The following is a 25,601-nucleotide window of genomic DNA, read 5'->3' as shown; positions in this document are numbered from 1 at the left end:
AACTACACTGAGATACCATTTTTCACCATTTAGATAGAAATTTAAAAAGTTGACAACATCCTGTTGACAAAGCTGTGGGGAAACAGACACCCTCATATGTTGCTGGAGGGAGCACACTTGGAAACAAACTATAGACTTTGGCAATATTTAACAAAACTACATGTGAATTTAGACTTTGACTCAACAGTTCACTTCTGAGAATTTACCCCAAAATACGCACTTAGAAATATGAAAAAACATACGTGCAAAGCTATTAGTTCAGTATTATCTGTAATAGCAAAATTCTGTAAACAACTGAAATTCCTACCTATAGGGACTGACCGAATAAACTATAGTATGTCCACGCAGTGGAGTACTGTGCAGCCACAAAAGAATGAGGGAGATCTCTATAAACTGATGTTGTTTGATTTCCAGGGTGTATTATTAAGTGAAATAAGTAACATGTATGTTACCTTTTGTTAAAGGAAATAAAATATGTGTGATAATAAAAAAAATAAAAATAAAAAGTCTCCTTAGAATTTTAGAACAAAATGCTTTGTCTCTGGATTTAAACACTTCTGAGTAAAGGGAAGTGTTTGGGTTTAACTTGATCCTCAATTAGTTGCTCCCTTTTAGAGGATGGTTGTTATATTGTGATTTAATAGAATAAGTATCTGTAATAAGTATTTGGTCTTTGTCCCATCCCTGGCATAGAGCTCCTAAAACACTTGGGATTCCCTAAGGAACGAGAGCAATAATTGTGTCTTTTTTTCTGTTAATGAGGTGACTTTGGGAATGTCCTCTAAGTATGGGGGCTGGTTGCCAGGAGCATCAATCATGTAACTGAAGGTTTAGGACTTTCAGTCTCAACCACCCTCCCCCCAACCTCCAGGGAGGGGAAAGGGAGTGGAGATTGAGTTTAGTCACCAAAGCTTTAATCAGTCACGCCTATGTAATTAAGCCTCCATAAAAACCCAAAAGGACAGGGTTTGGAGAGCTTCTGGGTTGGTGAACACATGGAGTTTGGAAAAAGTGGTGCTCTTTGGGAAGGCATAGAAACTTTGTGCCTTTTCTCCATACCTTGCCCTATGCATCTCCTCCATATGGCTGTTCCTGAGCTGTATCCTTTTATAATAAACCAGTAATCTAGTAAGTAAAATGTTCCTCTGAGTTTTGTGAGCTCCTCTAGCAAATAAATCAAACCCAAACCCAAGCTGGGGGTCATGGAACCTCTGACCTATAGTTGGTAGGTCAGAAGCACAGGTGACAACCTGGACTTATAATCGACATCTGAAGGTGGGGTTGGCGGGGAAAGTCTTGTAGGACTAAACCCTGCACCTGTGGGATCTGATGTTATCTTCTCACAGATAATGTCAGAATTGAATTATAGGATACCCAACTGGTATCAGAGAATTGCTTGGTGGTATGGGGAAAAACCCCAACCTACTGAATTGGCGATCAGAATTGTAATGGTCCTAGTTACATTACATTACATTACAATTGTAATGGTCACAGAGATGCTCCTAGTTTACTGGGATGGATTAAGGGAAGGGCCCATCATTTATATCCAGAGCAGAGCAATTGTCCATCTCTCCCTTGTGATGTAGATGAACACTATTACTGTGTAAGAAGCAAAGCGTAAAATCTGGATAAATGTTGAAATGTATGACAAAAAAATGTATACAGTGGCGGCCTCTCCTTTAAATGGATGTATAATTGGATATAACAGTGGAACGGTACAGATGTAATAGTATGGATAAAATGTGCAAATGAAAAAGTGAGTATCGTAGAATCAGTGTCTGTCCAACCATGTAACCCAAGAAAAGGAATTTGGCTATGTCCTCAAGATGTTTGGGATCCTAAAATAACAGACATGGTGTATTCGTTTGCTAGGGCAGTCATAACAAAATACCACAGACTGGATGGCTTAAACAATTAAATTCATTTTCTCACATTTCTAGAAACTGTAATTCCAAGATCAAGCTGTGAACCGTTTCGGTATCTCCTGAGGCCTTTCTCCTTGGCTTGCAATTGACAGTCTGGCTGTGTTCTCATACGGTCTTTCATCTATGCATGTGCATCTCTGTGTGTTCAAATTTCCTCTTATGAGGGCACCAGTCAGATTGGATTAGGACCCACCCAAATGACCTTATTTTAACGTAATCACCTATTCACCTATTTAAAGTCCTAACCCCAGATACGTTATATTCTGAGGTAGTAGGGATTAGGGCTTCAACATACTGATTTGGGGAGGTACAATTAGTCCATAGCACATGGTATCTGTCTTTTGTCAGAAATATATTGTATGTTAGAAAAGGTAAATTTTGTTGGAAGGATTTGATTTATATTATAATCATATATTCAGAATATGGCATGGTACTCCTATATAGTAGACTACAAAGATCAGATGTAAAGTTAATATTGTGGAACTTAATAAAACTTATGATAATGCTAATGTTAAAGATCAAATGTTTTGGGAGACTGAATTAAAACTCCCTCAGGATGGTATCCTTATGAAGGAGAATTGGCCTGAAAAAGATGTAGATGTGATTAGTCATAGACTGACTATAGTTCTGTACCCTAGAATACAGGGATATATAAATCAAAATGGCAAAAAATTTATAAAGTTAATACCAAAAAATGAGAAAACTTGTGCTGGTATTATTAGGTGGCTCAGTTCTCTGTTTAAATCCATACCAGGTTCTCACTGAATATGACAAATATTTGGAATATGTGTGATTTTAATGGTTTACAGACTCGATCTAATTATCCAATGGTGTATGCTAAGTGATTGTTGTAAAACTAGAGTGATTATTTTGTCATAACAAGACCATGCCTGTAAATCAGGGAGGTTGACAGTGCTGTGAGGGTTAATTCAAGCAAGTCAAGAATTAGCCTGATCTGTTTTATTGAAATAAGAAACACAACAATAATAATGATATTGATTGTAACCATGATCCAAGGAGTTTCAGAATGATTTACACCAATTTTTTAACATTATCTATTGATAACAGATTGATGATTTATATATAGTCACAGTAAGACCCAAAGGATTACGCCTTTGGGGTTGCTTATGTAGCAAGAATGTTCTTACATAACCAATAGTGTATAAGAGAGTCTAGCCAAGACTCCATTTGGCCTACCTGGTTTTGAGATGTTTTATATACACACCAGTGGTTCCTGATGGCAAGTTGAGAGGGCTGAGTAAACAAAGAATCCATGGCTTTTCATTGGCTGAGTCCTTCCCAGGAAAGGAGAGGAGTCTTTCTTCTTTCTGTTAGGCTCTGCCATTGTCACAAGGGGAAAGAGCTCCCCGTTTTGGTCTCCCACCTCTATTTAATTGGGGTTTGTATGTATTAATTTTTTATATTTTCCCATTTGGATCAAGATCTTTCTCTGAAAGCATAGCTGATCAGGAGCCAGGTTTTCTAGTTGCAGCAGTTTCTGTCCCTCAATGCCAGGAAAGACTTGGATGTAATGTCTCATATCAGAGGGAAAGTACACAGATTGGACACCTATTAACATCACATTCAAGTAACAAGGAGGGGTGGGAGGGAGAACTCTCAGGCAATTTTTATCTAAAGTTCGTATATTATTAAGAACATAGACATTGCAGACGATCTGATGCACTATGTCATCATCAAAGGTTTGACAACAAACTTTCAACAGGTCTGGTCTGGATATCTTCTTGAGAAGGCTGTCTCATCAAATTTCATCTGCTTTGATTCCAGAGTGTCTTTACTTTTAGGTCATCAGATGAGGTGCAGTTCCAGTCAGGGTTTAGCAATTTCTTCACGTGTGTCATGGGAATCCATGAGTCTATTCCTTGGAGTTTGGTATCGCAAGGGTTGGTTAGCAGTACTTGATAGAGGGCTTTCCAGCAAGATTGAAGAGGGTTCTTCTGGAGATGTCTTTTCCTGTAGATGAACTCTCCAGGTTGCAAGGCGTGATACTTAAGGTCTTAGTTTCCCAAAGGCATAGAGTGAAAAAAATGTTCTACCAAATCGTGGTTATTTTCAATAGGAGCAATTAGGCCTTTGAAATATTGGATTATATCTCCTTTTATCACTTGTGGGTCAAAAGAAGCAGGAGCCAAGTGCATTTGGTGTCCTGTGATTATCTTGAATGGTGAGAGTTTGAGTTCCAAAAGGGGTGGATCTGAGATTTAAAAGGATGAATAGCATTGCTTTTGGTCAAGGTATTTGGGCGGTCTCTACAAATTTTGCCAGTGGAGCCTTAATAATGCCATTAGTGTGTTCAACTAAATCAGAGGATTGAGGGTGGTAAGCACAGTGAAAGTGTTGTAAATCCAGACAAATGATACAGACTTGTCAAAGCACCTGGCCAGTAAAATGGGTTACTTGATCACTATGAAGTTTGAGAGAAATTCTTCTGGTAGGGATAAACTTTTCTAAAAGGACTTTAGCCACAGAACAGGTAGTAGCCTGTCTGCAAGGGAAGGCTTCAGTCCAGTGTGAAGACATAGACCTGACTAAGACATACAACCATTAGACGAGGGGACGTATGAAATCCATTTGTCAGACCTTGAATAGTCCATTAGGCAGTTTAAAATGTCTGGGAGCAGTATGAACAGGCTTCCCTGGATTGTACTTTGGACAAACAGAACAAGGCATCTGTGAGGTAGGCAATTCCTGTGGCCTTGTTAGTGTTTCCCCACCAATATCGATTCGTGAAGGCTATTATTTTGTCAGTATACCAATGGTTTAATGCATGTACTGGGGTGAGGAGAAAGAATTTTAGAGTCTCTTGTAGGACTGGGTTGTTATTTGGTCTGAACCAGAGCTTTCTCTTCTTATCAAACAATTGTGGAATTTCCAAGCTTCTTTTACCTTTTCTAAGGCCAATTGTTGGGCCTTTCCTAGCCAGTTTTTTTCTAAATTATCATTTGAGAAACCTTATGTCCCTTTAAGGCTGAAGTAGCCATTGGTAAATATGCTGCCTCAACAACATCAAAAGGAGTTGTAATAGCATACCCAGCACAGTATTTGCCATTGTCATCTTTTAAATAAGAGCCATCAGTGAACCATGAGAAGTCAACAATACCAAATAGAATTTCCTGTAGATCATTACCGGGAGTCAGGAGGTGGTCTGCCACTTTTAAGCAGTTGTGAGGGACTTTGTTGGTGATGGAGGGGAGAAGAGTAGCTGGGTTGAGGTTATTACAACTTAAAAGAGTTATATAAGGAGCCGTTGACAAAAGGAGTCCATAGGTGGTGATGCAGCTGGCTGAGAAATGTTGAGTATGACAAGAATTTAGGAAAGACTATTGCATGAGGTATAAAAATGGTTAAAGGAGATCCCATGATTTTCTCAGTGGCCTTAAGCAAAAAGGCAGTGGCTGTAATTTCTCTAAGGCAACGGATGTGTCCTTGGGCCACAGGGTCAGGTTGCTGACTATAATACCCTGTGGGTTGATGTAGGTCCCTGTGATTTGGGGTGAGTACTCAAGGGCATTCCATTCCTTTTCATGTACAATAAGGAAAAAGGAAATCTGATAATTGGGATCCCCAAGGGCAGGTGGGGTCATCAAACTTTCCTTTAAGGCCTTGAAGGCTATGTTGTCCGGTTCTTCCCATAAAATTGGTCGGGGTTGTTACTGTTTAGTAAAACATATAGAGGTTTGAGCATAAGAGAAATGTGGGATCCAATTTCAGAAATAAACAACTAGCCTGAGAAAAACTTCACAGTTGGTTACTTAGCTTTGGGTTTTGGGAAACTTAGAACACCATGAAGCCTAACTGCATCTAGGTATAGCCCTTGTTCTAATATCAGATGCCCTAAATATCAAACCTGGGTTTACTCAAACTACAATTCTTCTTTGGCAACCTTATGTCCCTTTAAGTCTAAAAGCTTTAGTGAGTGGATGCTGTCTTTCTGTGAGAAGGCTTGAGAAGGAGAGCAAAGAAGTAAATCATCCATATATTGCGACAGTATCAACAGAACCTCTGGGGAACTTTACGTCATCCACCTTATCCTTCAGGATTTTTGAGAAATAAGAAGGACTCAGTGAAACCCTCAGGAATTACTGTTCGGAAGAATTGTTTTTCTTCCCAAGTAAAGACAAAAAGATATTGTCTACCTTCATCAACTGGAATACTAAAGAATGCACTGCATGAATCAATTACAGTAAAGAATTTGTTTCCTGTGGGAATGGATGTTAGTAACCTATGAAGATTAGGAACAACAGAGTGTTTAGGGATAATAATGTTGTTTATTGCTCAGAGGTCCTGGACAGACCTCCACCCTCAGTTTTCTCACCAGTAAAATGGGAGTGTTATAGAGACTAGTGCAAGGGATAATGAAGCCTTGTAATCTTCTATTATGGGCTTTATGCCTTGAAGGGCTTCTTTACTCCTAAGGTATTGATTAATTCCAGGAAGAGATTTTAAGGGATCTATTTGAATTTTAATGGGGGATGGGCTGTGAATTTTGCCATCATCAGTTGAAGGTTTTGCCAGTAAGGAAACTGGTGACCGATTCAATAGGGACAAATAATCAGTGTTCTCAGAATCTATTCTAGTACCACCAGAGACCAAACAAATAAAATATTTCAGACGGTAATTTAATTCACCTGGTGAGCTACTTTGATGACTACTGTCTACCCTGAGTTCATAACTACTAGCCAGACAGCTGTCTGTGATGCTCAGAAATAAGCCTTCTAATTCCAGGTTCTCACTGGTCCTCCTAGAGGGAGGAGTATAAAATTGGTAGGTAGGGTATCTGAGACTGGATGATGCCTGGTGTTACCTATTTGATCCTTCCTTTCTCTGTCAGTGGCTCTAGGATCTATGAGTGCTGAGTACTCACTTGACCCCTGAAGACCCCTTTGGTCCGGCTCTCTGGGATTGATGAACTCTGTTTATTGCTTACCTGGCCTCTGACTCATGGTTGCCCAGGCTCTAGGCCTGCTTCCTTGGTCCTGGCATCCTGCCAGGAGAAAAAAAAGATAATAACTGAAATGAAAATTTCACTGAATGGCCTTAACAACTGATTGGAAATGAAAAAAAATATCAGTGATCATAAGGTCAAAGATATAGAAACTATCCAATCTGAAAATATTGAAGGAAAATGGGGCTTCAGAGACCTACGGGACAATATCAGAAATTTATAACATACATGTAATTGGAGTCATAGATAAAAAAAAAAAAATTGAAGTAGAAAAAGTAAAACAACTTAAAAATAAGCCTGAAACCTCCTCGAATGTGACATTTTAAAAGACCTGACTTATATGTCAGAGAAGCTAGGCAAACTACAATCAGAGTAAATAAGAAGAACTACAATTAAGTACATAATCATTAAGGTACTAAAAAAGCAAAGAAAAAAGAGAAAGCAACCACAAGAAAAAAAAAGACAAATACAGGCAAAAAACAACATAAAGAATGCTTGACTTTCCCTCAAAAAATGGAGATTGAACATTATTTTATATTGTTAAGAGGCACTTGCACTTGTTTTTCCTGTTCATTCATCTATGTTTTCTCCTATAAATTTGCACATTTGTTTTCCTTATTTTCAGAGGCTATTTATACATTAGGAATGTTAAACCTTTGTTTTTAAGTGTCAAAATTTTTATGCAGTTTCTCATTTACCTTTTTACTTTGCTTATGGTGTCTTTTCCATGTTTTAGAAATTTTTATGCTTCTAGATTTTGCGTCATAGTTGGGCAAGTTTTGCCAATTGCAAGGTTACATAAAAGTCTCACATATTTTTCTTATATTTATCACTTAATTATTTACATGTAATTCTCTGATGTGTTTATCCTGGCCTATCATATGAGTTATGGATCCAAATCTCTTTTTCCATAAGGCTATCTTATTATTACAATACAAATACTAAAGGGAAAGTTTCACCTTCTCCAGAAGCAGCAATAAATGTGATTTGTTTGTGAAACAGAGAAGACTAACTCTAGAGTATATCATCATATTGGGGAACAACAAGGATTTTGAAAGCCCAGTAGCCAAAAAAAAGAAAAAAAAAATCCCCCAAATATTTTGTGCAAAGAAATAATTGGCTACAATTATTATTATTTTTTTAAAATTTATTTATTTTATTTATTTATTTTTGGCTGTGTTGGGTCTTCGTTTCTGTGCGAGGGCTTTCTCTAGTTGCAGCGAGTGGGGGCCACTCTTCATCGCGGTGCGCGGGCCTCTCACTGTCGTGGCCTCTCCTGCTGCGGAGCACAGGCTCCAGACGCGCAGGCTCAGCAGTTGTGGCTCACGGGCCCAGTTGCCCCGCGGCATGTGGGATCTTCCCAGACCAGGGCTCGAACCCGTGTCCCCTGCATTGGCAGGCAGATTCTCAACCACTGCGCCACCAGGGAAGCCCTGGCTACAATTGTTGTTTAAGCAATATCCGTTTTGTAATATTGTTCAAGATGTTAAGTTTATTTCTTAGTTTAATTAATTAGTCAGTCCTAAAAGGAAACATGAGACCTGTTGATCAGGAAGCAGAACCGTTACTCACAGAGCATCTTTGCAGTGCCACATCCCAATTCCCCACACACAGAGCAGTCGGCATCTGATGTCATCTGTGCATCAGTGTGGTTTGCATCACCCCCAAATTCTGAGACTTGGCCCTCCTGTAAGAAGGCTGAGAGAGAGAGAGAGTGAAGGAGGAAGGGAGCAAGGGAGAAAATAAGAGAGAGAAGGAAAGAGGAGAGGAGGAGGAGAAGAGGGAGGAGAGAGAGTAGAGAAGGTGGGAGAGACTTTCACTCTGTACAGCTATAATGTAACAAATCCTCTCCAAGGAATGGGAGGACACTGCTGCCCTGGAGGTGAGCACAAGCCTTTGAGGGGAAAAAGCATCTTTGAGTGTTACCCTTACAATGTAAGCAGATGGCTTTGGGAGACATGCCTTTAGATCTTTCCAGAGCAGTTCATTAGCTTTAACTTCCAAGACTTGTTTACTATTCAGTCATCCTCTCACCCAGGCTGTTAGTACTCTACTCAGAAAGCCCAGACTGTGCAAAACTGTGGAAATACTCATGGAGAACTGTTTTCCTAACAAACACTGGTTGCAAGGGAGGCTAACACAAGGAATGTAGCTAGGAAAATGCTTAACATTTAGGTCTAGAAAATTATCCAGATTCAGATCAGTCCAGTGGGAATGAAGAGGATGAAGTAGACATGAGAGGCATATTTTATATAAACTTGCAGGACTTTGTGATTGAATAAATATTAACGAGAATGAGAATGATGAGTAGAAGTACAATATGTACTTTCAAGCATGGATGACAGAAATGGTAAGAAAATTAAAACTTTTTTTTTCAATAGAGAGAAATAGGAATGGATTTGAATATACAGTGTTTGAAATGTTGGGAATAGAACTGGAGCAGCAGATCAGAATTCACTCTTGTAAGCACTGTTATACTTAAGGAACTTCTGAGGCAGAAGTATATGGTGTATGTAGTTGGAGAAAAGGATCTAGAAAGGGGCGAAGACCTGTCAATGAAATAGAAGGAATAATAAAATAGAATTTGTCAAGACAGTATAGGGTCATGTGTTCTAAAGAAGACGCCATCCTGAGAATAGCACAGACAATGCTGAGACAGATTACCCAACAAAAGCTGTTTGATTTAGCAATAGGGAGGCCGTCAGTGACAATGTGACACAAGTTTAATTACAGTAACTGAGGCAGAAGCCAAATTACATGGTTAGAAGAAGAGGTGAGTAGAAAAGAAGTGAAAATTAATACATATTACTCCGTTACACAGAGGGACCTCTATCCATTTAGTATAAATGAAACAATTCCTCATTGTGCTGACGTCTTTGGCTTTGCTTCTTTAACCATAGCTTTCTGTCAATGGCTTTACCCTGTTTCCCTCTAAGACCCCAAAATACAAATGCATTTAGCAAGCAAGCGTCTGTATTGAACCAAAACACTAGCACTTTCTTTAAACAGACTTACTGTGTTTTCGGATGAGTACTTCTGGGATTGTGTATAGTCTTCAGGATTTTTTGTTAATTGAATTTATGAATCAAAACAATTACAATGGGTCACACTGCAGGACATAGCAATAGCTCCAGCAAACAAAAATTTACATTTAAAATGAATTAGTTTCAAATATAATTTTACCTGCAAAATATAAATATGCAGATATACACTTTTTAAACTTTTCCTGTGATTGTCACGTTATTCTCTTTAAAATTTCTTGACTTTGTCAAAAATAATTTCAAGAGAATCTTTCAGTAACCTTTAGACATTAGGAAAACTGAAGATTATATATTAGTGTAATTATAAAAGAAACCCCTTATGTTGAAGCAAGGAATTACATCCAGCATGAAATTGAAACTCTAATAGTTGATAAGTGTTAACAGTGCCAGGCTAAAGTATTAAGCAGCCATCTGGCCATCTCTTGGGGAGAGATGAACATTAAAGACTATCCTGGCTCCATGCTTGGTTCTGTTCTTTACATTAATAAGTACTCTGCCATGATTGAGAATATTGAGGATATGTTACACTTTAAGAAAAAAAAACCTAAACAAATGTTATTTCAGATGTCATACTAGAAAAGATTTACAATTAGTGTGTCACGAATATTATTTCCATGAAGAATTTTGACAGTAAATCATAGATAATCTGAGTTTGTACAGAACACATTTTAGCAAGTCATTATGTCATATTACCACTAAAGTGGAAATCTCCCAATTATACATCTATACTGCCTGATGTCCATCAGATAATCTCAAAGTCTTTCACAGTGGATTGTGACCACAATCTGATGCCCGTGGCTAACCCTGGTTTCTATTTAGGCATGGGAGCTCTGTCATTCCCCGATTGCTACCTGGTTAAGAAGTACTAATGGTAAGAGCTTGCACTGACAAAAATTTTATTAACCAGGCTGTATTCTGTGTGTTTTATACCTTTTAATTCATTTACTCTTAAGCATCCCCATGTGGTAGTTGCTATTATTATCCCCATTATTGCAGAAGAGAAACTGAAGTGACTTGTCAAGAAGAACAAATTGGGGAAAGCCTAAATACAATATGAGTGTTTATAGAACGATTGAACTTTGGTTCCTGGATGATACCCCCAGGATTTTTGGGTGCTTTAAAAACATGGTGATTGTTGACTCTGTCTTCTCAAATCAGAGAGTCCGTCAGTATCCACCTGGGTTTTTCTTCCCTTTCCGGTGTCTCAAGACAGTAAGTGAAGGCAGTCCTAGGGATCAGTTGTTTCCCTCTTCTAAAAGCGCTGTCCTTCACTGACGAATGTCCAGTGTCTTGAAACCTAGTGACTTGTATATCTGGTCTGCTTTTTGGTTATTTAAGGCCATAGAGGAAATCCGGTCCCCATCCCTTCATCTTAGTCAGAGGTAGATGACCTTTTGAAAAAACATTTTATTGTAATCTCTATACATACAGCAAAGGTACACCTGTCATAAGCATGCAGTAGAATAAATGTTCATAATCAAAGGATGATAAGACCACCACTCAATATCTAAAATAAAAAGATTGTTGAATTTATCGTTTATTTTTGTGAAGGAGAATTGTATTAGATGCAGTGTCTCTGAGCAGAGCAGATGATGATCTTATATACAAAGTTGGGTGGAAGTGTGGAATTCTGGTATTGACACTTTGTAGAGGCTTAGTTAATGTTAGCTGTAGTGTTCACCCAGGTGAGATTTTTAAATGATGTGTTGTCAGTCAGAGGCGTTCTTATTGCAGAGAATCCATTCCTGACGAACTGCCTCTCAGGAAGGCAGGGTTGTCACTGATTATAAAAGCACCATTCACTGAGGTGAGTTTCTGATCAGTTCAGCAAGTTTCAAACCAGTTCTGGTGACTCCATGAAACCACTGCTATCGGACAATCAGTCTTTGCCTGGGAGAGCGAGAACTTCTTTTTGTCATTGATTACGCTTAAGTAAATAACACTGAAAACAAAACAAAGCATTCAGAACATCACTAGTTCCTCAGAATCTCCACCTTGTGCTCTCAGCTAGTTCCTATCCTCTCTTGAGAGGGGCCATTATTCTGACTTCTAACGACACAGATTAGCTTTGCCTGTTTCTGTACTTTATATAAATGGAATTAGTATATATTTTTTCTTGTCCTAGTTTCTTTCACTGAACATTAGGTTTGTAAGATTCATGCATATATAATATTAACTGAAATATATATATGAACGTATACACACCTTTGTGTTGGGTATATACTAAGGAGTGGGATTGCCAAATCATAGTATATGCATATATTCTGCTCTAGTAGATGTTGCTAAACCATTCTGTAACGTGGCTGTGCAAATTCATGCTCCCCTCAGCAGTCATGAGAGTTTCAGTGGCTTCTCATCTTCACCAACACATGCTACTACCTGATACATATGGTCGTATCACAGTGTAACTTTAATTTTCTTTCCCCTGTTGATTAATGAGGTTGAACAGCTTTTCCTGGTGATTAGTCTTCTAGCTCTGTCCATTTCTTGGATCCCAGAGCCTTGGAAACTAGGTTTACACCCTCTAAACAGGAGATGTGAGAATTATTCTCCAGAGAGTCTAACAGAAAACATTTAAAGATACTGAAATTAGTGGTATCCCCCAATATAATCCAGGCATATTCTACAAAGAAGTCATATTTGACAAATCTGTCCATGTATACAAAGCTTCCACTCAGCCTTCTAAAGTACAACTCTTAATTATGAGTAGGTAGCCAAAAGTCACTGAACATTTTAGAAAATTACCTAACATGAAATAGAGACCTAAACCCTCAAATAATAATTTGAAAGAAACAGTAACTTATCAAATAAAAGCATTTATTGTCATAATAATATAGATGCTAAATACTGGTATACCCACAATTATGCTATAATTCGGTTGGGAGGATGTGTGGGTTGGTTGCATATATGCAGTGGGCGTATTATTGAGTTTATGTGGTGTACGCAAGTGTGTAGTGGTTGTGGGGGACATTATGAAAATGATCTAAGTTTTCGTGTTCCATTGTTAAAAGCAAATACACAACGCTTAAAACTGAAAAATAAAAAACAAGGAATCTTGATATCTGATTGAATGATAAGGATGATAAGATAGAAACAGCAAATAGTTGAAAGTAGCTGCCTCTGGGAGGATAAAATAGCATAGGGTAGGAAGAGCTGCTTTTTGGTAAGAGTCTTTGTAAAATTGTGTAACCCCTAAAACTGTGCATGGATTAATATGAGAAAAATAAACCAAATTGAAAACCTCCTTCTTTTTAAATGCTGAATAAGATTCCACTAGTGTGAGGGAAAGAAAGGAGACTAAAAAAAGTAGAACAGTAATTTCTAGGGGTTGGGGAGAGGGGGTCATGGGGAGTCACTGTTTAATGGGTACAGAGTATTAGTTTTGCAAGATGACAAAAATTCTGGAGATGTATGGTGGTGAGTTCCTCGGGAGGGAGATAAGATAAACTTGTGGAGACACTTGGCCACATTTAACCAGTGGTGCTCCAGTAGATGTTACAGGTGCTTAGCCCAGAAAAAAAACATCCAAATTCTTAATACCAGGAAGTAGTAGAAGGAAATTGCATTATTTTAAAATAAAAAGCAAACAAATAATTCAGCGTCCTTATACTAATGGATTTCTGAAATGAAGGATACATCAATTCTATAAAAAGGTAACAAAATAATAATACCTCCTACATTGGATTATTCATTCTCTGAACAAATATTTATTGGGTATTTACTATGTGCCAGATGATACAACAATGATGAAGGCACATTTCTTTACCGTAAATTGTTTGATCTAGTGGAGAAAATAGAAAAGCACGTCAACAATTGCTCTACAGTACAGGGAGTGCCACACACAGAGGAGAGCTTGGGAACATGTGAGCACACACATGCACATAAACAAACCTCAGGGAGATGTGAGCACTTCCCCAGGAGCAGACGTTTGAGCAAGTCCTGAAGATATATATATTTGTTGTTGTTGTTGGTTTTCTCATTTATTTGGAACAGTTGCTATGAGAAAGGAAAAGCCAAATGTATGAAGAACTTCAGTCAGTAGCTGAAGGCACAAACTCAGTAATAGGAACAAGTCATTTCTCAAGTCAGTCCCTAAAAATGGTCTGTACCTTGGACAAATCCAGTGAACTTCAAAAGATACTGATGCCTGTAACTCACAACCACAGAACCTGATTTAACTGGTCTGGTGTGTGACCTGGGCATATCATATGATCCAGCAATCCTACCTCTGTATAGGATTTCAAAGAAAATGAAAACAGAATATTGAAGAGATCTGCATTCCCATGTTCAGTGCAGCGTTACTCACAATAGCCAAGATATGAAAACAACCTAGGTGTCTATCAGTGGATGAATGGATAAAGAAGATGTTGTGTATATATGCACAGTGGAATATTATTCAGCCATGAGAAAGAAGAAAATCCTGCCATTTGTGACAACTTGAGTAGAACTTGAAAGCATGTGCTAAGTGAAATAAGCCAACTAGAGAAAAACAAATACTGTGTAGTATCATCAATTTATGTGTATAAACTAAAAGAGCCAAACTCCTAGAGACAGAGAATAAAATGGTGGTTATCAGGGGCTGGGGCTGGGGCTGTGGCTGGGGGGTGGGATTTGGGAGATGTTGGTCAAAAGGTACAAACTTGCAATTAGAAGATGAATAAATCCTGGAGGTCTAATGCACAGCATGTGATTATTGTTAACAATATTGCATTATATACTTCAGAGTTGCTAAGAGACTAGATCTTCAATGTTCTCACCATAAAAAAGAAATGATAATCATGTGACACAACTGAGGTATTAGCTAACACTTGGGTGGTAACCATATTGCAATACATGAATTTATCAACTCAACACCTGTACACCTTAAACTTATACAATGTTATATGTCAGTTATATCTTAATATTTAAACAAAGATTTCTGAAATATATATATATATATATATATATATATATATATATATATATATATATATATATATATATTTCCCTAGGGAATTCAAATGTGCAGCCAATGTTAAGAACCAAAGATGTTGCTATTTTGAAAGATAATTTCGTAGTGGGAGAATATCTCAAGGAAAAATGACTACCCCATAAAATGCGTTATAGCAGAACTCCAGGACCACCACATGTACATATAATACATGTAATATTTTCATAAGATACAATGGAAATAGTGTCCCTTGCAGTCGTTAAGGCAGGAGTACTGAGGACTAGAAATTTAATTTTCTTAAAATGTTGTTTAGTTTTTAAAATTCAAAATAGTAAAATCTCAAAATGATCACACCAGATTTTGGCTTAATGTACACATCTCTGGAATAGTTTCAGGAATATGGCCATTTTCAAACATCCTGTTCGTATGATGAATGTTGATGTCACATTTGAGGGTTTGTCTCTTTGTGGGATCTCACTGTCTTATCTAGAACATACAGTTCCCTTCAAACTAGTATTTCATTCTCACCAGAACATTGGCTCTTAAAATGTCTACTTATCTTGGGCACTTACTGAGTGTGAGACTCTTCACCACAATTCACCATATTTTTCACTGTAATTTACTTCATTTCAGTAAAATCTTATTTCTTGGTTGGGTAAAAGACAAATTTCAAATATTTCTTAAAATAGTTGACAGTCCTTTTTAATGTTTTTCTGTCAATAATTATTTCTTGGTTTGACAATTAACGATTGTGAAAAATTCATATGTAAATGATGAGTACATAAAACAATGTAAACAATGCATTGATGCACCAACCTCTAAAATTAGGCAGATGTTAATGTTTTCAATGTTTTCTTTATAGTTTTCTTCTTTAATTCCTTTTTTAGAAATAAGTCATTATAGATGCAGCTAAAGTCTCTTTTCCCATCGGTTTCCCTCCTTCCATTCCCCAAAGTTTTTTTCATTCCAATATGTATTTTTGTTTTATACTACATGAATGTAATCATAAAACAGATATATGATTTCAAGTGGTATACACAATTTTGCACCTGGGTTCCTACCATCACCACCAAATGTTATGATATATACGTGTTGATACATGTAGAACTGGTTCAGTTATTTTAATTGCCTTATAATAATCTATTGGATGAATAAAGTACAGTTTTTCCTATTCTCCTGAAGAACAGTTCATTTTTTAAAATATTTTTTACAATTATAAACAGTGCTTCTATGAACATTCATATACATATTTCTATCCTATTTCAGCTATTCTACTCAATGCTTGGTGGTATCACACTTTGGCTTTAACTTATGCTCCTAATGAGTGGTCCTTTATGTGCTTACTGACCATTCAGATAGTATCTTTTGTGAAGCGACTGTTCATGTCTTTTAACTGTTTATTATTATTATTGTTACTGGACTGCTTCTTTTCTTATTCATTTGTAGGAGTTCTCTAAATCTAAATATAAACCCTTGTCAGGTAGGAGTATTTGGAATATTTTCACCCTCTTGATAATGTTTCTGGTGAACAGAATTTCTTAATATTTATGAGGTTCAGTTTATCAATCTTTTTATGGTTTGTGCTTTCTGTCTCCTGTTTGAGACATCTTTCTCTTCCCTAAAGTCATGCACATATTCTCTATTTTTTCTTTAAATGTTTAATGTCTTTTCCCTCCACATGTAAGCTGTGGAATTTATTATTATTTTGTTTTTGGTATGGTGTAAGGTAAGAGTCAAGATTGATTTTTTTTTTTTCCATTCAGATATCCACTTGACTCAGTTCCTTTTATTGAAAAGACCATCTCTTCACCAAGTGTTTGCAATGGTAACATTGTTATAAATCAGGGGATAACATATGTGTACATCTCTTTCTGAACTCTATTCTGTTCCATCGATCTGTTTCTCCTTAGATACTACATTATGTGTATGCCTTGATCTCAGGTAGTAAAATTCCTTAACTTTGTTCTTCATAATGATCTTGTCTAATAAATTTCTAGATCCCATGCATTGTCATATAAGTTTGTGTGTGCATGTGTATCTGTGTGTTTTCATCTGCTGAAAACTTTGAATCATATATAATTATATAACATTATATATAAATAAAATATTTTATTAAAAATATAAATAAAATATTATATAGCATAGACGGTAAATATTATATATATATTTACTAGTAACTTTGAACAGATGCTGTTGAAGTTGTTTCCTGTTTCTTTGAACTGTGTTGTATTTTTCTGTACAAAAACATTTGGTCATCCTATGGGCGAGTTGTTGTGACAACCTATGTGACTTACTTAGTTCCTGTGTTCATTGTCTTCTTCCTTCTATTGTTATAGTATAGGGCACTTTCTTTACAATACATGGTGCTTTTTATTATGTTTCTTTCTCTTCTGATTTTTTGTATTATTTGTTGGAGAACTTTCTTTACATTTAACCTCTTTTCATCCCTTCACCAATAAATTTCCAAGAAATATCGTATCTTCCAAGCTGTCACTTTCTATCCCAGAAGTATGTTGCCTTCCTGGGACTGTCATATCATATCTTGTGCACTTTCCAAGACAGTTCCCTCAGGTCCTTGGCATCCAAGGTACCATCTACCAGGTCTTGTAAATGATTTCAGTATTTTTTCTCATCGTCAGTCTTTTCCTTCTGGGAGTGAAGCCTAATTGATATTATCTGTGGTCCACTGCTGCAATAATCTGCTACACTTTCCTTCTTTTTGCCTAATCAGAATGCTAAAATACATCCTTCATTTTTAAACAACTCACTCCAAAATAAACTGACACATAGCATATCTATATAGATGTCTTGTTTCACAATGACCTATTGCATACTCCTCTCCCCAGGGATCAGCATAGGTTTATCTATTATTAAGGACTCCTGTGTAAATTAGGTCACTATGTCATTCTTTGGATTGATGGAGTTCATATATCAGAATGCATAGGATGACTCCAGGAGCTTTAAAATTACAGATCTGCCTCTAGTTTCTGGTCTGAGATGGGGCCCAGTAATCGACCTTTGTAAGAAGCCACAATTCTGAAACAGGTGGAAGAAAAGCAATGTTTCTTGACCCCTCTCATATATTATGTGATGAGATCCTATAAGCCAGTGTCTCCTCGGTGATAATCAGAACACGTTATAGTCTATGAAATATCTTCAGGGATGTGAAGCCAACCCCTGACTTAAGAGAGGGACGTATAAAAATAATTCTTTAGGCTCAAAATTATCTGTGTAAAAATACAGAATTTCTGCCAGCTAAGTGCTCTCTGATCTCATTCCCAGAAATACTCCACGCTGAGAGTCTATTTTCTAAGGACTGGTTTAAAAGAGATAACGTATGATTCGACAGGTTGGGCGCCATGTTCTCAATTATCTGATTTTTCAAAGTTAACAATAGTGTGGAATTATATGATGTCTCATTTGTAATTGGTATCTGAAAAAAAAAATCTCACATATCTTAAATTGCACATATCTTTTGTAGAAGTCCAACAAGAAGTTATGACTTACGAGAATCAGAAAAGGATTTGTATCTGGGGATTTGAATATCTTAGCTTAAAGGTGCAAGTTGCGCTATGATCATAAAATGTATTACTCTTCCTTTACTTTAAAAACATACTATTGTTTTTTAAAAAAATCCTCTTAAGCTAATCAGTTTTTTTTTTAACATCTTTATTGGAGTATAATTGCTTTACAATGGTGTGTTAGTTTCTGCTTTATAACAAAGTGAATCAGCTATACATATACATATATCCCCATATCTCCTCCCTCTTGCGTCTCCCTCCCACCCTCCCTAACCCACCCCTCTAGGTGGTCACAAAGCACCGAGCTGATCTCCCTGTGCTATGCGGCTGCTTCCCACTAGCTATCTATTTTACATTTGGTAGTGTATATGTGTCCATGCCACTCTCTCACTTCATCCCAGCTTACCCTTCCCCCTCCCCATGTCCTCAAGTCCATTCTCTATGTCTCCATCTTTATTCCCCGACCTGCCCCTAGGTTCTTCATGACCATTTTTTGTTTTGTTTTTTAGATTCCATATATATGTGTTAGCATATGGTATTTGTTTTTCTCTTTCTGACTTACTTCACTCTGTATGACAGACTCTAGGTCCATCCACCTCACTACAAATATCTCAATTTCATTTCTTTTTATGGCTGAGAAATATTCCACTGTATATATGTGTCACATCTTTTTTTTTTTTTTTAATTTGTCACATCTTCTTTATCCATTCATCTGTCGATGGAAACTTAGGTTGCTTCCATGTCCTAGCTATTGTAAATAGAGCTGTAATGAACAAGCTAATCAGTTTTATGGTAGAAATTAATTTTTGCACTCAAGAATGGAGTAATTTGCCTAAATTATACAACCTTTTAAAGGTAATTTATCATTTATACATAATAATTGTTTTCACAGAGAAATATGGCTATTTATAGGTGCTATTTTACATCAAGGGAAAGTGTAGCTGAAATTTAACGTTAAAAAGACTTTAAAAATTACTTGCCTATTAATTTTGTTCACCTAATTTTAAATACTATATATGTTCATTTATAAAGTGACAACAGATATAAGTTAATACCACATTTTCTAATTGGACTGTCCCAAAAATGTTATGATATAATTTCTTGTGGATCTAGATAAAATTGTTTTTTCACTTTTACAAATGTATTTAAAATCCCATATGCAACACATTTCAAAGAACATTATTTCTATTCCCACACCTTATGAAACTATTTTAAAGTCTTCACACATAACTTTGACATTGATACCTTTAAAATGACTAGAGTCACTTTTGAACTCATCCAACAATTTCTAAGAACCTACTGCTGGTATTTCTGGCTGCCTAAATTGTTTAAATTCAGCACTTTTTGAATCAGCCTAGGATGCTAATCATTGGAAATTTTATACCAACCCAATTACTGATTCACATAACTTTAGGGTAGCTTGGGTTTTGTTTTTAACATTGTTTCCTGCGGGTATGTATTAATACCTCCAGAACATACTACTTCATATGTGGCTTTAGAAAGTATCTTTAAAAGGAGTTTTAAAAATAATGATATCCATCACTTGCAATGTGAAGTTACACCTCTTCAAATTACTACATCCGTGATAAACCTCGCTCTCTCACTCTTTCACTTAATCCACCAGACACTCTTTCACTTAATCCACCAGATGTCCTCAGTAAACATTCAAAATGCATCAAGGTCATTGCCAGCTAAGATATCATTCTCAAACAGCACATTAAAGTAAAGAAATGGGAAGAATTCTCCTACAGTGAGAGACTGTGTAAGGACTTAAATATAAAGCAATTTCTTTCTCAGAGATGATTTTGGAAATGAAGCTTCCTAGTCAAGTAATCTACACTTATTATTTTTACCATAGTTCATTTCTTCTTGAGAAATATTTATAATACAGCATCAAACATAGTTCAGTATTTTAAGCTTCCTTAAATTAAAAAATGAGAATTTAGGGTCTTTCCTTAGTTTAGAAATTAATATTATGCCTTTTGAAAAGAAATAAGGATTTTTTTTTATCATCAGTTTTTCGATATAACGTATGAGAGTTCCTTTAGCAATTTTTACCGCTGCCCCTCTAGAAGTGGGTAAGTAGTACAGAAGGGGGCCTCTTGATGTCAGCCTATAGAGGGACCACAACTCATAAGGGTTCAGAAATACCCCCACTCTGGTTCTACCTTGATCCATCCCCAAAAGAAATAGCTTATATTTTAGATTTTTTTGTAATGTCAGTATCCAGCTTGAACACTCAAATATTTGGTTGTCTTTTTCTGTTCTTACCTGTAATTTTTTACTATTAAGTGAAGAACTTTGACTTTTTTCCCCAAGTATTTCAATGACTCTTCTTTCCCAAAGCAGAATAATGATCATCTTGACCTTTGTTCTTAATTAAAATATCAAATTGAATCAATAAAATTTTCATTAAGAACAGCAAAGTTTTTCAGAGTGCTCAACTTAGATAATGAAACATGACTTTGCTTTTCCATGTATGTAAAGCTATCTAAAAGAAGTTGGCATGAAAACTATACAGATTAGTGTTGAGTCCTTTAAAAGCACACTAAAAGGATATTAGTACATTACCTGAAATTCCATAGAGGAATACTATTATCATATCTGCTTCATGAAGAAAAGCTCTTCGTTCCATATATCACTTTTTAAAATTGAAATATAGTTGGTTTACAATATTGTGTTTCAGGTGTACAGCATAGTGATTCAGTACCTTTGCAGATTATATTCCATTATAAATTATTATGAGATAATAGGTCTAAATATAAAATTAATAACTACCTATCATAGAACTTTAAAAATTATAATGTATTGTAATCATAAAGATATTAAAATGATTCATAATACTACTATTTTTAAACATTTAATATTTTGGCATACTTTTTATTTATTTTTAAACTTTATATTGGAGTATATTTTATTTACAGCATTGTGTTAGTTTCAGGTGTACGGCAAAGTGATTTAGTTATATATATGTGTGTGTGTGTGTATATATATATGTGTGTGTGTGTGTGTATATATATACACACACACATATACACATAATTTCTTTTTCAGATTCTTTTCCCATACATGTTATTACAGAGTATTGAGTAGAGTTCCTTGTGCTATACAATAGGTCCTTGAATGATTACCTATTTTATATGTAGTAGTGTGTGTATGTTAATCCCAGCCTCCTAATTTATCCCTCCCCCATCTTTCCCCTTTGGTAACCATAAGTGTGTTTTCTAGGTCTGTGAATCTGTTTCTATTTTGTAAATAAGTTCATTTGTATCATTTTTTTAGATTCCACATATAAATGATATATTTGTCTTTCTTTGTCTGACTTACTTCACTTAGTATGATAATCTCTAGATCCATCCATGTTGCTGCAAGTGGCATTATATCATTCTTTTTTATTGCTGAGTAATATTGCATTGTATATATGTACCATATCTTCTTTATCCATTCCTCTGTAGATGTACATTTAGGTTGTTTCCATGTCTTGGTTGTTGTAAATAGTGCAGCAATGAACACTAGGGTGCATTCTATGTCTTTGAAGTATGGTTTTCTCTGGATGTATGCCCAGGAGTAGGATTGCTGGATCATATGGTAGTTCTATTTTTAGTTTTTTAAAGGAATCCCCATACTGTTCTCCATAGTGGCTGTACCTATTTACATTCCCACCAACAGTGTAGGAAAGTTCCTTTTTCTCCACACCCTCTCCAACAGTTGTTTGTAGACTTATTGATGATGGCCATTCTGACCTGTGTGAGGGTAATACCTCATTGTAGTTTTGATTGTAGCATTTGTCTAATAATTAGTGATGTTGAGCATCATTTTATGTGTGTGTTGGCCATCTGTATGTCTTCTTTGAAGAAATGTCTATTTAGGTCTTCTGCCCATTTTTCAATTTTGCATTTTTAATAAGCAAAATACAACTTTGGAGGACAATTCTAGTGCCAAATCTCCCTCCCTGAGGGGTCAGCTAAGTTTGTAGCTACCCAACCCTGCTTCCCTCTCCTCTCTTCTACAGGTATTGACCACAAACACCCCTAATAAAAATCCTATATGTTCAATTTTCTCTCAAAGTCTGCTTTGTGGAGAACTCAACTTGCAAAAAATATTTGAGACATAAGATTATATACAGTTTGTGAGAGAAATAATTCATTCAGAGTGTTAACTCACATGATTTATATAAAGCAGTATAATGGTATTTAAATAAATCTAGATTATCTAAATGTAAAAACTATAACTCACTTATGATGAGAGACTGTGCTAGTATGTGTGCATATGTGTGATGCAGTAGAAATAAATATTTAGGTCTGTGGCAGACAAAGTGAATTTTAAAAGAAATGTTAAAGTTTCTCCTTCTTCTTTACTAACCAAAATGACACTAGGTTCAGAGCAACATTTTTTCTTATCCCAGGCAAAATACTTATTTTTCTAGCTTGTCTTTGCCATATAACGTATTTCAGGTTTGTGAGATAGAAACGGCATCCTGCTTCATGTCCTGGGAAATGGAAAAATGGGAATGGGAAGATAGGTTTGGCACTTCCCTTTCTATCATTCTTTCCACCTGAAACCTGGATGTACAATCTGGAGCTGAAGCATCCATGCATGTGCTATGAGGAGAGGGGAAAGGGGACAAGGTTAGAGGATCCCGAGATGTTGGTCCTTACATCACTGAGCTGCTGAACAAGCCTCAGCAGCCATCTCTTCCCAGACTACCTGATATGTGTGGACAATAAACCCCTTTACTTAAAACAAAGAGGCCTTGAATTAAATTTGTTTGTTTATTTAGAATAAACTTCCCTATTTAATTAAATATATAGATATACCAGGAAAATTCCATGTCACTGGAAATTCTATTGGAAGAATGTCAGATCTTCCAGAAAGTGTGTGCCATCTGAGAAAGCCAAAGTTTCTTTTATTTTTTATGTTATTCTTTTTTTTTTAACATCTTTATTGGAGTATAAGTGCTTTACAATGGTGTGTTAGTTTCTGCTTTATAACAAAGTGAATCAGCTATACATATACATATATCCCCATATCTCTTCCCTCTTGACTCTTTAGGAAGATATGAAAACCATGTTTTGTCATGAAATTTAAAAAATCAATAAATCCCTTTGGCTCTGTTTAATGTATTCAGAACGTATTAAAGCCTCACATTTTACATAAAGGATGAAGAGAGGAAAATTAGTCTTTTATGTTCTGGTGGGTGATTGGGAATAAAAGAGAGTGAGGAAGAGCAAGGATGTCAGAGGCCAAAGCTCTCATCCCTCCTCATCCTCTGCCTCGTCTACACATCAGGCTGGGTGCTGTAGAGGTGTCTCCAAATTTAACTGAGGGAACACAGTGTCAGGAAGCTGTAGGTTCTTAGGAAATATCTACCCTTCAGTTCAACCATGTTAAAATTCCCTGTCAATAGGGACATGAACAAGGCAGCGGAGAGTGAGTAACTAGATGAGCCTGAGGCTGTGGCCCTGGTTCCTCAAAGCTTGTTTGGCATATTGGGAAGAATGGAATTGAATATCTGGCCTGGGATCCCTTTCTAGGCTTTAGGAGTTGAGGTAAGGATGCTCCGGGGAAAGAAAGCAAGCAGGCACCTGGTCTAATCTTCTTCTAAACATACTAATAATACACCTGCTAGAAAATAGACCAATATTTATCAGGAGTAGAATTTTACCTATTGTATTCTCTTAGCAGGCGTTCCCTGGTTTAGGATTACTTAAGGTAAACAAATCTAGTATCTATGGATTTATGAAATATGACTCCAAACAGTGTCATGTAAGCTATGCAAATATCCGAGTGTAAAATGGAGATGTTTGGTAACCTGTGGTGCTCCTTATTATGAGTGGTAGCCCCGTGCACCTTATTAAAGACCTCATGCGTTATTCCGGGCCATGGAGAATGATGTGTGAAGAAGGGACCTGGGACCAGGTGTGTCCAGACCTCTCCCTTCTTCATCTGGTCCTGACTGCTTGTATTCTTGACATTATTAGCAAAGCTTGACAGTGGATAAGATATCTGACTTTTGTGTTAGTTGGATCTGACAACCCAATCTTTGAGTTAGCTCACATGTATAGGGCCCTAAATTGCCCTTCGGATATACAAAGTATATGCAAAGGTGCTAAGAGGGCCAGGAGACTATTAAAGACCTTACTCTGGAAAAAATGCTGCAGTACTCAGGGAAAATATGTTTGGTCCAATCTTGGCGACGTTAGTGTGATCCAATAATTTCAGTAGAATACAAGCTTTGTGAGAATGGAGAATTTTTTTTTCTCTCTTTGGCTCACTCTATTTCTAATATATTTACTGAGCACATAGTAGGTTCCCAATAAATATATTAAGTAAATGTATGAATAAACAAATACATACTTAATAATTTAAATGGCCTTTTCAGGTACTTCGGCCTCTGCTTGGATGTCTCGGGTATGTGCTCAGTGTTTTAACTCTTGTGGTCCTCTCTAGATAACTTCAATGTATATATAGTAAGAGCTTATGTAACCATGTGACAAAGTGGGGGTGAGGAGGTCACTGAATTAATGTTGGAGTCGTCCGGATCTCCTGAGCTCTCTGCTGCAGTTAAAGTAGGAGTGATCTCAAATGTCAATGTCCTGCCATCAGATGTTGAGAGCTATAGTCCTACCTATTTGCCTCCTTCCATAATGTCCACGAATAAATTGCCTTCTTTGTTCACAATCCATGCAGGCCCATACTTATCCACTGGCCCTCACAACTTTCCCTCTCCCCTCACATGGACATGTTGGAACTTCTAGTTTCCTTGTACACATCACAAAAGACCAAGAGCACTGCCTTGCAGTAATTATATTTGCCTTTTAAAGACTTCCTTTTTGCCATTTCTCCCATGCCTATTGCACATGGCGCTATCACTAAAGCTGGAAATATACAGGGAGTGGATGGGGGAGGGCTGTCTGCAGACCTCTGATGCTTCTCTCAAAGAAACACACCATTAATTAGATGTGTCTAGGTTTTATTCTGGTTAATTTGATTTCAACTTGGAAATCCCAATCTATAATTCCTGTTTTTCCTGCATTACTCTTCTTCTGTGAGCCCTGCAAGAGGGAAGAAGGTAGATTTTGGCATTTTGTTTCCTTTGTCTCATATCCTGCTAGTGTCCTAGAAGATAGGCCTCCTGGATCAGCTACCACATGAGTCATGGTAATCTTTCAGCAGAATGGAATAAAAACCATAATCTGAATTCTCCAGGCTTGAATATAA

Source organism: Eubalaena glacialis, chromosome 8 (genome assembly GCF_028564815.1).
Source record: "Eubalaena glacialis isolate mEubGla1 chromosome 8, mEubGla1.1.hap2.+ XY, whole genome shotgun sequence".
Lineage (NCBI taxonomy): Eukaryota > Metazoa > Chordata > Mammalia > Artiodactyla > Balaenidae > Eubalaena > Eubalaena glacialis.
Note: the sequence above shows the minus strand (reverse complement) of the source record.